The sequence below is a fragment of the Protopterus annectens genome, chromosome 12.part0 (assembly GCF_019279795.1).
Source record: "Protopterus annectens isolate FY-2018-M chromosome 12.part0, PAN1.0, whole genome shotgun sequence".
NCBI lineage: Eukaryota > Metazoa > Chordata > Ceratodontiformes > Protopteridae > Protopterus > Protopterus annectens.
Genome location: NC_056746.1, coordinates 1270681820 through 1270695427, shown reverse-complemented (window position 1 = coordinate 1270695427; position 13608 = coordinate 1270681820).

Here is a 13608-nt window from a genome sequence, read left to right as displayed (position 1 = left end):
GTCAGCTACACCTAAACCTAGTCCTGACTCAACCTAAACCCTAATTCTACACATTATAGGTTCATATGTTCATAAGTGTGTACTAGGCTAATGTCCCTGGAGCCTTTACAAGCCTAGCTCATAGGATTACCCTGGCATCGTGCCACCCAACCTTAGTTCCCAGTTCCTCTGTCAAGTAGAGCCACTGGAGTGATCTCCAGGGTGAGTTTTCTATTTCCCATCCACTCATCAAGATTTCTCTTGAACACAGCCAGTGAGGTGCTCTGCTTGACATGTATGGGAAGTCTATTCCATAGCATGGGCAGTCTCTGGGTTATGAACCTGTCCCTCAAGTATGTTCTGTTGATTGTGGTAATGAGGCTGAGGTCTCTGGAGTATGTGGTGCGGAGGGATTGGGATTTGTTTAGATGTAGCATTTCTAACAGAGCTAAGTTAGACATGGCTTTGTAAGTCAAGCAGAGATCACCTCTAAGTAGGCGATATGAGACAGAGAATAGTTGGAGTTTTTTGAGTCTGTCCATATAGGACAAGTGTTTAAGGCCTAGGATCCTCTTTGTGAGGTACTTTTGTGACCTATTTTGTATCAAAGTAAACCAAACTGCAGTAATGCAAGAAAATGTAATAAATACAATAAAACGCACTGATTCAATACATAAAATAAAGCGCTAATCTTTTATTTCATCTCATGTATTGAATCAGTGCGTTTTATTGGATTTATTAAATTTCCTTACACGACTGCAGTTTGGTTTACTTTGATACAAAATATTCTTTCCTGCAACCGGACTTTGCTCCTTTAACTTGTTTTACTTTGCAATACTTTTGTGACCTCTCTAGTTGTTGCAGGTTTCTAGTGAGGTGCATGCCAAATGGGGCATTGTTGAGGGAAGAGTAGAGGGAGACAATGACCTCTTTCTTCCTGGATGCAAAACCCTTAAAAATGAGATGTGCCACATAGAAGGACTTTTTGACCACAGTGGCAATGTGGTGGTCAAAAGAGAGGTTGCTGTCAGCCTGTGTTCCCAGACCTTTTATAACACCTTCTGTGTTCAGTGGACTACCATCGATGTGGTAATTCATGGGAAATGGGTTTTTCCCAAAGGGGATGATGATACATTTTTTGGCATTGAGCTTAAGACTATGGTTCTGACACCAGTTGTTGGTCTCAGTGAGGCCTTTCTGTAGGATGTCAACATCGCTTTGGGAGTTAATAATAGCTCCCAGCTTGCAATCATCTGCAAACTTTGTCAGTCAGAGTTCATGTTGGCCTGGACTTCAGAGAAGCAGATACCAAACAGGAGAGGACCCAGGACCAAACCCTGTGGGAAGCCACTCATAACTGGTCAGCAGTCTGAGTTGGAGTCAGCTACTTTCACACTGTGGGTTCTATCTGTGAGCCAGTTTGTAACTCACCTAGTGATATAGGGGTTGATGCCTAGCTTAGTGAGTTTTTCTGTGATTCCTGAGTGGGGAATGGTATCAAAGGCATTGCCAGATCAAGGTAGGCTGTATGAATCACCTTGCCTTCATCCACAGCTCTGATGACTAACTCAAAGAAGTCGACCAAGTTGAGCAGGCACGACCTTTCACAAAACCAAACTGCGTGGGATCCGCAGTTTGGAGATTCTCTATATCCTTGTTTATTAGGTCCATGATGATGTGTTCCATAGCTTTCATATCAGACTTGTCAGGCTAATGGGTCGATAGTTCCCAGGGTCTGTAGTCGCTCCTCCTTTGTGGAGAGAGATGACTGTAGCAGTGTGCCATGTAGAGCACAGCCAGGGATATTGTCAGGTCCCATAGAAGCTGTATTCTTGGCCTTGGACAGTGTTGTTTTAAACTGTGCAGCAGTAATACAGGGGTGCCTGGCAATCTACTGGTATTGTGATTGGTCATCTGGTAAGGGTAAAGTTGGCAATGAATCTGTTGGCCAGTATATTGGCAATATCTGTTTGCTCAGTTTAGGAGGTACCATTGTACAGTAGCTCAGAGCAAATCTGAGTATTGCCGTGGACATTCCTTCAAAGGTTCATAGGTTCATAGGTAGGTACTAGGTTATCGGCCCCAGGGCCTACATAAGCATACCCAACAAGGTTCCCTGGCTTACACCACCCAAGAACGTTATTTTCCTGTGCCACTGTTGAGCAGAGACACATAAGTGATCCTTCAGGTGTATTTCCTATTTCCCATCCACTCATCAAGATTTTTCTTGAAGAGTGCTAATGAAGAACTTTGCTTGACATAGATGGGTAGCCTGTTCCAGAGTATGGGAAGTCTCTGGGACAGGAATCTATCCCTCCAGCATGCCCTGTTTATTGTGGTGACAAGGTTTAGGTCCCTAGAGCATGTAGCTCAGAAGGATTGCGATTTCTTTAGGTGTATCATGTCCAATAGCTCTGGGTTTGACATAGCTTTATATGTTAGGCAGAGATCACCTCGGAGTAGGTGATATGCTACAGAGTAAAGATGGAGCTTTTTGAGGTGGTCAGTGTAGGGCATTTGTTTGAGACCAGTAATCCTCTTTGTGAGGTACTTCTGTGGCCTTTCCAGCTGCTGCAGATGTCTTGTGAGGTACATTCCAAAAGAGGCATTGTACTCTATAATGGGTCTAATGAGTGTCGAGTAAAGGGGAACAATGACCTCTTTTTTCCTGGATGAAAACCCTTTTATGATGAGGTGTGCCACGTAGAAGGACTTCCTGACTACTGTGGTGATGTGACTATCAAAGGAGAGACTACTGTCCACCTGGGTCCCAAGGTCTCCTATCACGCATTCGGTGTTAAGGAGATTATGTGGTAGTTTATGGGTACAGAGTTTTTACCAAAGGGGATGACACTACACTTTTTGACATTGAGCTTGAGGCCATGGCTCTGACACCAGGCATCTGTCTCAGCGAGGGTCTTCTGTAGTATTTCCACATCATTTGGGGACTTGACTATGGCTCCTAGTTTGCAGTCATCTGTGAACTTCATTAGACAGAGGCCTTCTGTGTTTGGTATCAGAAAAGTAGATACCAAACAGGAGAGGTCCCATGATGGAACCCTGTGGTACTCCACTTGTCACTGCTTTGAGGTCAGATTTGGAGTCTGCAACATTTACAGTGTGGGTTCTGTCAGTGAGCCAGTAGGCAACCCATCTTGTGATGTAGGGATTTATACCTAGTTTAGTGAGTTTAGCTATAATTCCAGAATGGGGGATGGTGTCGAAAGCCTTGGCAAGGTCAGGATAGGCTGTGTGAACCACCTTACCCTCATCTACAGCTTTGTTGACTGCCTCAAAGAAGTTGATCAGGTTCAGGAGGCATGAGCTGCCTTTCACAAACCCGAACTGGGTGGGATCCAGAGTTTGGAGGTTACCAATGTCTTTGTTTATGAGTTCCATGATGATATGTTCCATGGCCTTGCAGACCAGGCTTGTCAGGCTAATAGGTCGATATTTCCCGGGATCAGTGGTGGCTCCCCTTTTGTGGAGTGGGATAACTTACTATGCACCATTCGGTGGGCACAAAGCCTGATGCGAGGCTATTATTGAAAATGGTGCTTAAGTGGGGAGCCAGTTCGTTCTGAAGTTCATGTAAAATGCAGCCTGGGATGTTGTCCGGTCCCATGGGTGCTGTCTTTTTGGCTTTAGAGAGTGCAGCTTTTACCTGCGTAGTTGTGATTACAGGGACTCTGCATTCTTCCTGTATAGATATGGGCCCTTTAGGGGGTGAGAGGGGGGTAAAGTTAGCACTGAACTTATTTGCCAGGATTTTGGCAATATCAGTTGGTTCTGTAATTTTTGTGCCTTTGTGCTGTAACTCGGAGCAGATCTGGGTGTTGCCATCGAGATTCTTGACATAGCTATAGAATGCTTTGTTGTTGTCTTTGGAATTAGTGGCAATTTTGTTTTCGTAGCTAGCTTTGGAGGATCTTATAAGGGATCTCAACTTCTTACTGAGGCTGACCAGGGGGCTCTTCCATGCATGGGATTTTACTCTCTTTTGCATCAGTTTCTTCCTTCTGTTGTACAGTTTGTTTATGGCAAGAGACCACCAGATTGGCTTCCTTTTTTTAGAGGATAGTGTCTTGGTTCTGATTGGGATAGCAAGATCTATGCACTCGTGTAAGTGCTTATAGAGTGCATTTGTGTAGGATTCAGCAGTTGTAACTGTATTGTCCATCTGCATGGGTGTCATGATGTTCACCACTTCTGTCTTAAGAAGCATGAAGTTGGCTTTGGAAAATTTTTTTACCGTGGTTTCCTTAATGGGGGATGGGGAAGGGATGTGGCTATCAAGGGTGATTAGCTTATGGTCGGATCAGACCAATGAGGAGTTGACTTCAGGTGTGGAACACCGGTCACTCATGTTGGTAATGACTGGGTCTAGGATATTGTTGCCCCTGGTGGGGGTGAGGATAAGTTGATCCAGGGCATTGGAGTTTATGAATTCCAGAAAGCGTTGCGCTAAGGAGTTGGTGCACGCGTAGTTTTCCCAGTTAATGGTGGGGTAGTTGAAGTCACCCATTATTAGGGTGTTTGGTTGAACCCTAATATTTTCCAGTACATCAAGAAAAGAGGAGTGGGAATCCTTGGGCATGGTGGGGGATCTGTAGCAAGCTACAATTTGGATTGCAGTTTTGCCCAGAGTTAGTTGCACTTGAATAACCTCGGATGCATTGTGCTGAGCAACTAGCCTGGAGGTTTGGATATCCTTAATGAATATGGACACACCTCCGCCTTTGGTGTTTCAGTCCAGGTTACATGGCCGAAAAGTGTGGTATGAGTTATAGCTTGGTAGTGCAGGGGTACTCTCTGGAGCCTTGAACCAGGTCTTAGTCACTGCACAGATATCAATGTTCTCCATTTTTAGGAGTGCCTCGAGTGAGTGCATTTTGAGATTTAGACTTCTAGCATTGAGTAGCATTACCCTTAGTTTTAGCTTTCCTGTTGCTGTTATGGTGGTGAATTTATTATTTGAACCTTGCCTGAAAAAGGCACTATAGGGGCAGCAAGAGTCTTAGCCAGTATCCAGAATCCCAACGGTGACAGGTGTAGGCCATCTGTGTCAAAGCATCGTGGTTTGTCAACCATGTCATCCCAAGCAGACAGATACTGGATCCCCTTAGAATGACACCAGAAGCTTAGCCAATTGTTGAAGTCAATCATTTTGTACTTGTGCTGCGGTATCATTCTGGGTGATAGCAGAATGCTACTCAGGGCTAGGGTCATACCTGCCTGGGCTACAAGACTGGAGAGCTCTTCCATGTCTCTTTTCATGTAGTCCAGGGAGGTACGTCTCAGGTCATTCACACCAACATTGACAATGACAGAGTCATATTTTTACTTGTTGTGGAGTGACCTGAGTGCGTGGGTTATGTGGTGGATCCTGGCACCTGCCAGGCAGCTGACAGTAACCTTCTCCTTGTTTAGCCTGGTGAGTGGGACATCAGTGTGCCTGACTATAGTGTCACCTATGACTAGTGTGTTGGGTACGTTGTTTTGCCTTATTGGCTGTAGTTAAGTGGCACGCTGAGTCTGTGGGCTATGTGTCATTTGGGTTGTGTTGGGGGATGGAGGTTGCTTGCGTTTCTGCTTTGGGGGTCTCTGTTGCTTAGACAGATTATTATTGAGAGCCTCCATGAATGTTTTTGTGTTACTATGTGTGGATTTTGGTGGTGTAGATTTAGTGAGACTATCTGATGAGTGTGGTGTGGTGCAAATATTTACCTTCTCCTCATGACTGTCAAGTTCAGTCTTGGTTGGAGAGAGCTTTACCTCCAGTTTGGCTAGATAAGTGCATCTCTCACAGGTTGTAGTGTTGGGTGGTAGGAGGAGAGGGTTGTCTGTGTACATGAGGCAATTTCTACATTGCCTCAAGATGCCCAGATTCATCAGATAGACAGGAGAGAACACTGGGTGCTGACCCTTGGACATGCCTGAATGTCTTTTGGCTTTTTCCGGTTAGGGGTCACCACAGCCATGCCTGAATAAAAACTATTTTCCTCTAGATAAGTGAGGAAAGTGAGTATAAGAGCTGTTTTTCTCTAAGCAAGTGAGAAAAGTAAGTACAAAAACTGTTTTCCTCTAGGTAATGAGGAAGATTGAGTGCTATAGTAATTAGTAGCTTATTTAGTGCTTACAAGTTCTGAACAAGTGCTGAGCATGAGTAAGCAAATTTAAGTGCTAAAACTAAGAATCTGTATCTGCACTAGATGAGGTACAGGACAGAAACAAGTGCAAATGCAGACTTTCAAATAAGAAAGTTGAGAGAGATAAAAGAGATTGCCCAAACGGCCAATAACTACAATTTCTGGGCCAGAACCACTCCTTATGTGGTAGACAAGGTTGCCTAGTGCTTACCACTCGCACTGATAAGCTAGAAGGCTTCCCTCCACCACAGAAAGGCTTGGAGGGCTCAGAAGATTGCATACAGTCTTGGATACAGCATTTTTTGTTTTTACAGAAAAGTAGCAAAAGCAGTAGTAAAAAAATTTGCATGCAGTGCAAGCTAGCTCACTTGAGTATGTAGCAATATTAGACCAAACACAGTTTAAAAAATGCAATTAAATTAAAAAGGACTAAAAGCAAGTGCAGAAAGAGTTTATTAGGTAGTATGTGGTAAAGAGGTGGGACCGGGGGAGTGTCCCAGATCAAATCTACAGTGGGGCGGGCAACTGCAAAAGCCACCAAATGTAAACTACTTTCAACAGAGATCTAAGCAATAGCTAACAGTACAAACTTTAAAACCAAAAAAATATATTCAGCTCTGTATATTTGCAGATCAGTCTCTCAGAACAGTGTAGGAGGCCTTGTGGTTGTCTTTACTATCTGCTGCAATTCTGTTTTCATAGCTAGCTTTGGAGGAGTTGGTAAGGGATCTCATCTTTTTGTTGAGCTGATAAGGGAGTTTTTCCAGTCTTGGGACTTCACCTTATTCTGCATCAGTTTCCTCCTTCTGTTGTTGATTTTGTTTATGGCAGGGAACCACCAGATTGGCTTCCTTTTTTTTGTAGGAGAGAGTCTTGGTTCTATTGAGTATGGCGAGATCCATGCGTTTGTGTACGTGTCTGTATACTGCAATGGTCTATGATTTAGTGGTCATGCAACTATTCTCCATTTGCATAGGTGCCGTGAAGTTAGCCACCTCTGTTTTTAGGAGCCCAAAGTTAGCTTTGGAGAAGTTTTTCATGGTGGTTTCCTTTGCAGGGGGAGTGGGATGGATGTGGATATACAAGGTGATTAGTTTGTGGTCGGCTCTAACCAGGGAGGAGTTGACAACTGGTATAGAGCAGCAGTCACCCATGTTGGTAATGACCAGGTTAAGGATATTGCTACCTCTAGTGGGGGTAAGAATGAGCTGGTCCAGGGCATTGGAATTAATTAATTCCAGGAAACATCGGGCATGTGTATTGGTACATGAGTAGCTTTCCCAGTTAATGGAGGGGTAGTTGAAGTCGTCCAGTATGAGGGTGTTAGGTTGGACCCTAATATTCTCCAGGGTGCTTAGGAACATGGAGTGTGAGTCTTGGGACATGGTTGGGGACCTATAGCAGGCTACGACCTGAATTGCCGTCTTACCCAATGTTAGCTGCAGCTGAGGTTTCTCAGATGCATTATGTTGGTCTACCAGTCTGGAGTTCTGCGCATCCTTTATGAATATGGAAACACAACCGCCTTTGTAGCTTTGGTCCAAGTTCTGGGGCTGAAAGGTGTGGAATGAGTTGTAGCCTGGTAGTGCAGGGGTGCTTTCTGCTGCCTTGAACCAGATCTCTGTTATGGCACAAATGTCGATGTTTTCCATTTTAAGGAGTGCTTCAAGTGAGTGCATTTTGATATTTAGACTTCTAGCATTGAGCAGCATGACCCTTAGATTGCATTTGTTGGTAGCTGTTATGGTGGTAATTTGGTCTTTGGAACACTGCCTTAAAAAGTTACTATAGGGGTGGCAAGAGCCTTGGCCAGTATGCAGAAGCCCAGGGGTAATAGATGCGGGCCATCTCTGGCAAAGCATCGAGGTCTTTTAATCATGTCATCCCAGGCAGAAAGATACTGGATCCCCTCAGAATGACACCAAAAACTTAGCCAATTGTTGAAATCAGTCATTCCCTGCTTGTACTGTGGTATCATTCTGGGTGATGGTAGGATGCTGCTCAGGGCTAGGGTCATACCCACCTGGGGATACATAATCCGAGAGCTCTTCCATGTCTCTCTTCGTGTAGTCCAGGGAGGTACACCTCAGGTTATTCATGCCCACATGTACAATAACAGAGTCATATTTGTACCTGTTGTTGAGGGACCTGAGTGCATATGTTAACTGGCGGATCCTGGCACCTGACAGGCAGCTGACTGTTACTTTCTCCTTATTCAACCTAGTGAGTAGGACATCAGTGTGCCTCACTATTGAGTCACCTATGACTAGTCTGTTGGGCATGCTGTTTTGCCTTAGGGGCTTTGGTTGAGTAGCACACTGTTCAGGAGAGTTATGTGTCTCATGATTAGTGTTGTGTTGTGGTGGTCGAGTGCATTTCTGCCTTGGAGGTCTCTGCTGTTTGGGTAGCTTTTTATTGAGAACCTCCGCGAAGGTGGGTGTGTGGTTTGTGTTTTTATGTGAAGGCAGTGCCGGTGTGTGTTCTGGAGGGCTATGTGCTCCATGTGGTATGGTGTAAGTGTTGACTTTCTCCTTTTGACCTGCTATTCCGGTCTTGGATGGAGAGTGCGTGGCTTCCAATTTGGATATACAAGTGCATCTCTCGCAAGTCTGAGTGTTGGGAGGTAAGAGGAGAGGGTTGTCAGTGTACATGAGGCAGTGCTACAATGCCTCAGGATGCCCAAGTTCACCAGATTGATAGCAGAAAGCACAGGGAACTGACCTATAGACATGTCTGGAGGGGTGGGCATTAATAATAAGTACTGGACCTGTTTCCTTGTAGAATGTTTAGTGCTGGAAGCACTTTTGTGTGCTACAATAATTGCTACAAGAAATCTGGCAAAGTGCTAAAGTAATAAGCTAGTAAAAGTGCAGGCGAGGAGAGAACTAGCAGATCTAATGGAAAAATTGAACAGCAGACTTTGGCACCACTCAGAACTTACAAACAGTCCTGGATACAGCAAATCTGTATCAGGACTAGACTAGTTACAGGAAAGGTGGGAAATAAGTGCAAACATGGCTTTTAAACCAAAAAGTTGAAAGAGATGGAAAAAACTGCCCAAATGGCCAATAAACTACAATTTCTGAGCCAGAAACCACTCCTCTTGTGGTAGATAGGCTACCTAGTGCTTACCACTCCCACTGATAAGCTAGAAGGCTTCCCTCAACACAGAAAGGCTTGGGGGGCTCAGAAGCTTACAAACAGTCCTGAATACAGCAAATCTATATCTGGACTAGACTAGTTGCAAGAAAGGCGGAAAATAAGTGCAAATGCAGCTTTTAAACCAGAAAGTTACAGTGCCGCTGTTTAGACTAATTATGTCTACAGGTATTGCTAAGGTTTGACTTAAGTAATCACAAAGGGAAACTATTGGTTTTCTGTTTGCAGTCATTTAGTGGTTTGACGGTTTTGTTTTTGTTTTTATGTAAGTATGTTGTCAATGTGCTGGCTTCAATCTAGTCTGATTTACTGTTTTTGCATATCGACAGAACAGTCTGTAATCACAAGGCTATATATAGGCTGCATAAGATAATTTATTGAGTGTTTACTACTTTGAAGGGATCAGATAATAATTGATACGAATTAAAAAAATACCATTAGCAAACCAGTTTAAATGCAGCTTATCAGCCTGGCTTGAGTAAAATTGCTCCGTTTTAATCTTAACTGAAGTATAGGCAATTAAAGCATTAAATAATTGTTATAACAGGCCTTGTATTGCATATAAACTAATTTTTATTGTAAGAATGTGTCTCATGCTGCAATGTGAACAAAAGTGCTTACTTTTATTATTTTATTAATAAAAGTGTTTGAATGTTTTAACATTTATTTTTATTTGCATTTATTCCAGATGGCTATATGATGTACAGACTCTGAGTTTGATTTTGGATTATTGTTTTAAGTTATCACAAAATCTAAATGTGTAGGTAAACATCTGTGTGCTAACTGAGTACATGATAGCTGCATAGTTGTTAATTTGTTCATTGAGAAATCTTCTGCAAATGCATTTATTTATTTATTCTTTTATCTGTACTTTGTTGACTGGGTTGATCACCTTGTTTGACATCCATATTCTATAAAATCCCTGAGGAAAAAAAGTTTCACAGTCTATCATAGTTCCATAAACCACAAGATATGTAAAAGAATAAGTAATATAAGCATATTAATGTGCATAACAATTATAATAAGTACAGTAACATTCATAAATGAATAACATATTTGCATACAGATTAGATAAGACATTAATGCATTAAGCATAAGCAAAGGTGAAGTAGCTTAATGCCAGACAAGTAGGTAAGGGGTAATGGCAATACCAGGAAAACATGGTGCCTAAGCCGTCCTGTGATGCAGAGAGATAAAGCCTTTACTGTCCCTCAAATAGTCTGTGTTCAATTAGTAATAGATGGGATGCAGGGTAAGAAGGAGTGAATGGCCAATGTCAGCTGGGCCATCCTGGGGGAGGAAGATAGCATAAGGGCATGCTGTAATATGCAGCATATGGGCCAGACCAGCTACATGCTGCATGAATATTGAGCCACTCAATCAGGAGGTTACTCATGTGCAGAAGCTCATATGTACCTCATGAGGGCAGTGGTCATGGAGCTGCCAAGGCTGTTGCAAGGGAACAGGAGCAAATGCACACTCCCAGCATGCAGCATGATGTGGCATACTCCCAGCATGCAGTATGATGCAGCACACTCCCAACATACAGCATGATACGGCATACTCCCGGCATGCAGCAAGATGTGACACACTCCCAACATACAGCATGATGTGGCATACTCCCAACATACAGCATGATGTGACATACTTCCGGCATGCAACATGGTGCAGCACACTCCCAACATACAGCATGATGTGACATACTCCCGGCATGCAACATGGTGCAGCACACTCCCAACATACAGCATGATGTGACATACTCCCAGCATGCAACATGGTGCAGCACACTCCCAACATACAGCATGATGTGACATACTCCCGGCATGCAACATGGAGCAGCACACTCCCAACATACAGCATGATGTGGCATACTCCCAGCATGCGGCATAATGCAGCACACTCCCAACATACTGCATGATGCGGCATACTCCTGGCATGCAGCATGATGCAGCACACTCCCAACATACTGCATGATGCTGCATACTCCCGGCATGCAGCATAATGCAGCACACTCCCAACATACTGCATGATGCGGCATACTCCCAGCATGCAGAATGATGTGACACACTCCCAAGAAGCAGTATGATGCTGCACTGGTATCCTTGACTTCATCACTGGACCTATTATTGGTTCCTGTTGAGCCCAGAGAAGCAAAGATGAGTCTGTTAGACCCAGTGAAAGAGGAGACGAGAGGAGTGAGGAGCAGATGATGGCCAGCTGTAGGGAAGGAAAAAATAGAAAGTTTGTTCTTAGGGATATCTACTGCTTCCAAATAATATCTAATACTCTCAAATAATCAGTGGCTGGTGGTCTGTATAGCTGGCAAAAGCATAAAAATGTTTATAAATGTTTGGATTTCAGAAGTTATGACTAATTCTTCTATGTTCAATTCTGAATAATTTTTCTCAGCAATAGTTAATGTACAAAACAGAAAATCAAGTCGGTCCACATAACCATCAAGCATTTTATCTGAAAATTGCTAGGTCATAAGGTGAAACTTTATAGAACATTAATTACTTAAAAGCTAGTTAATATAATGGACAAATATATCACAAGATGATGATTAAGTTTTTGAACTCTGAAATGCTATTTAAAGTCCTCTCCATGTCCACAGTGCACTTCTGTTTGAAAAAAAATGATAGAAAGAATTTAGGAAGATTGTAAAATTTGTTAAGAACTAGATTAAAAAAGTAAATATAAATATGATTTCTACTCAATAACATTTTATGAGGATCATGTTTCCATGACTGATTTTGCTTTTGTTTCCAAGTGTGGAATATAATGTTCCCCTACTTTGTGTTCCAAGAAGCATAAAGAGAGAAACATGGACACACATACAAAGACACTTGTATATGTACATGCTGTAATGCCCATGCCCTGGCCTAGCAATCAAGGAGCCTCAATCCTCATCACTAACACCAGTGAAGGGTGTCCATATAGGGAAAGGGTAATAAATACACACACAGTAAAGTACAATTTCCCTTAAGAGCACACAAAGATCACAGTCAGTCAGGGGCTGGTTTCTCCCTTTCTCTCCAGGTCCCCAATAAGACTCCCCACTGGCACAGCTATAGGGTCCAGATCTCAGCCTAGTGGGCAAGCTAAAACCTCCAGCACCCTCTCTGTCCAACCAGTGCTTCATGTTCCAAGTAGCTGACACACACACACACTTTGAGATGAGTTTATACAACCACACAGACACTCCTGGGGAAGGCCGGCACAGGTTCTCCAGCTGTGCCCCTTATCTGCCCAGTCTAAAATTAATACCAGCTGCCACTACCTACTAATATTTACCAGCTACTCAAATGCCCTTAAAAGGGTGTCCAATTATTACGCAATATTATTATCCAAATGATAAGTGTGACCTAACAGTCAAGACTTATTTGGAGTGACTTGATACAGCATCACTATATACATGCAATGTACTTTAACTCAAAATAAAACAGCCACAGTTGAAAGCTTTAAAAATATTTAATAATAAATAATAAAAACACAAGAAAATACTTCTTACTACACAGTGCTAGTCAAGATATCAGAGATCACAGAGAAATACTTAAAATAATACCGTAGAAAAGTTCTGACATCAACACAGAAAAACACTAAGTCTAATCTTACTAATTTCTAGCTATTTATAAGAGAAAACACAGTTCTAAATAACTTATATATAGAGCAAATCAGTGCTGGTGATGTTGGATGTTCTCAAGACAAAATGCTCTGAGCTGTCTGATTCTCTCTTTTTAAATTGATAACACAGAGCTGCTTCACATGACATCAATCTTCACACTTCTCTGGTGTTCCCAGGCTAACAGAAACTACATTTATATTCTTTACACCTGGTCAGAAACCAAAGCAATAAAAGACATGTATACATACAAATTCTAGCCATTAACTCTGGTCTTAAAAAAATAGGCAGGATGCCTCCCTCTAGACATATCGTTTCCGAATTGTGACATCAAAGACAGTCATAAAATGCTTGACTTAGCTTTCTTACAGCAGAGTACACTGTTGTTATATTTTTACAGTTCAATATCCAATGCAGTCTTTTCACGTTTAAGAGAACAAGCCTGCGGCTTACATTAATATTTACAAATGACAGACTTATCTACAAAATTCTATCTGGGTAGGCTGGCAGCCTTCACCTGCCTTCACACACACTTGTTTATTTTAAGGCACAAGCCTTCAGTCTACTAACAGTTCCTCTAAGTTCTGCCAAGGTTCTTCTGGTGTAGCTCTAGTAATAAGGATATCAGTGGTCCTAGCAGCAGGGGTATCAGTGGCCCTAGTGATAAGTAAATCAGTGGTTCTAGTGATAAGGATATCA